Below are 2,334 nucleotides of genomic sequence, written 5' to 3'. Positions count from 1 at the left end.
GTGCTGGGATTAAAGGCGTGCGCCACCACGCCCGGCTCAAAGTTTTCTGTCTTTCAGACCAGATTTTCACCCCAAATCTTGTCTCGTGGCAATGGTCGTTGGAACATGAGTTGTGGGAAAGAATGGAAACATTACTCAATAATTACATTGTTCCGTGCAGTCCTGTGCGTTTACCACTTTGTCTGTCTAAACGAGAAAGAGACAAATACTCTGCATGTCACTCACTAGGCTGGACCAATGAAGGGAGAGGGCGTGGCCTGCCTGGGTGGCTCAGTACAGCTGGACAGGGGTTGCACCTTGCACACACAGCACTGTCTTCTCCAGGCATGTGTTTGCTGCCTTTGCAGGGTCTTCCTGTTTTTGATCTGCTTCACGGGCTGATCCCTCCTGAACTGCTAGCACCGCTAGGCAGCTTTTAATGGAGAAAGACACAAGAGGGACTAACAACTATTCCAGCCTTTCCTCAAGTGAACACTCGGGGTTTTTTTCCCCCTTCTACATTATCAAATGCTATAGTACTTTAAACTTCTCCCATCATTAAGCCTTCTGAGTGAAATATTGGGCTGATTAATGTGGCATTTTCCACTAAACTGTTTCAGGAAATGTTGCACCTTACCAGTGGGATGCTTTTGAATAATGTAATCTCCTTAGTATAATTAAAACTAAGTTCTGAAGTTAGTACCTTTTATCCCTTGAGGCACTCATCAAAATGTCAAGTGTTCCTTCTAGTAAAACTGCAATCCCATAATACAAACAAATATATTACCCACTGCTCCTCATGAGCAAGAGGCCCTTGTTGCTTTTTTTTTCTTGTCACTTCATCCTGAGCGAGAAGCCTAAGAAATATAGTCACCGAAAACCATTTAGACTCTCACCACTGACCCATGTTCTGCGACAGTACCTAGCTTGCATTTACCAATATGTCTTTTGACTGTCTTCAACAGGTGAACTCCTTGTTGTGTTATTATGGATGCATAGAAAACAGTGTGGATATTTAAAGTCATTTGCTTTCTTAGGGCTTTTGTGTGGTTTAAAGGGGGAACGAGGAGTCAGGGGGGCAGCCCCCTACTCTGACAGAGAAGCACTTAGAGAGCCTCACAATTCCAAAGGCCTGACTTTTTTTTTTAAGCAGATTTTTAAAAACTGGCTTGGTAGAGTGTGATTAAAAATGAGAAAATGAATGATCAACATTATTGACAACATTTTCATCATTACCTCCTGCAAGGGACCAGGGACAGCCTGACCTCAGTCAGGGCTGCTTCTAGAAGGCCTGCTCTTATGACTTATGCCCTCCAGAGGAACAAGATAGAGTGTAGGAAGGTACGGAGAAATGGTGTCAGTGTCTGCCCTCCTCTAGAACAAATAGCAAGTCTGTGAGGCAAGCTCGTTGTGCAGGCTTAGGACACTTACTTCTGGCTCCCGGAGAACCTTGTATCTTCTCACAAATTATTGGCTTCTTCTAGAAAAACCCAAGACGTGTCAAAGGTTAGCAAGGAGAAGCCCATTATTTCGTTCCGTTATAACTGGTCTTCATTTCACTTCCTAGAGATCCTATTAGCTTCTCCCCTAGAGCCTACACCTGTCATGCAGGAGCCCCGGCTCCAGATATGATGGCCCTGCCAGTCTCCATCTGGGAAGGTGGTGGGAGGAAGTGACAAGGGACAATGCAGACACTTGGAGACAGAAGGAGCCCAGCAGGACTTTGAAAGCGAAAGAGTCAGTGCTGGAACGTGCTTCTTAGCAAATAATGTTTTCATTCTCAAAAAAAAAAAAAAAAAAAAAAAAAAAAAAAACACGCTCCTTTCCAGTCTGCGAGCCAGGCCGACTGCCACTTCCCTTTGCCTGCCAACTAGTCATTAGCAAACAATGAGCAACAGCATGAGTGAGGAAGAGAAAGGGGCGGGCATGCGCAGCACAAAGCAGCGGAGCCGTGGGGGTCAGTGAGGACAGAGCACCCAAGGGCCAGGCTGGATGTGGCTCTCAGTGAGCTGCAGACTGAAAAGAAAGGTGAAGCTAGGCACCGCTGAGAAGTGCTGCCTTGACAGTACAGCTGAGCCGAGATACACCCAGGGAATTGGATACCTGAAGATGTTTTCAGCCAAGCATTTGTGCGGCTGAGCCACCGGCTGGGATAGAATGTTTCCTATGCCCAGCCAAAGACAGAAATAATTAGAGCAAATAATTCAAGAAAGTGGTCCCCTGAACATCCAAGCCCAAGCTGTTTGAATGAGAGACTCTGAAACCAGCAATGTACTGGGGAGAGCCATAGACTGTCTCATTATGATCCACAGGCAAGAATACATCCAGAATGGGTCTGCTCTTGAGACAGCACTA

Source organism: Mus caroli, chromosome 13, assembly GCF_900094665.2.
Source record: "Mus caroli chromosome 13, CAROLI_EIJ_v1.1, whole genome shotgun sequence".
In the NCBI taxonomy this organism is placed as follows: Eukaryota; Metazoa; Chordata; class Mammalia; order Rodentia; family Muridae; genus Mus; species Mus caroli.
Note: the sequence above shows the minus strand (reverse complement) of the source record.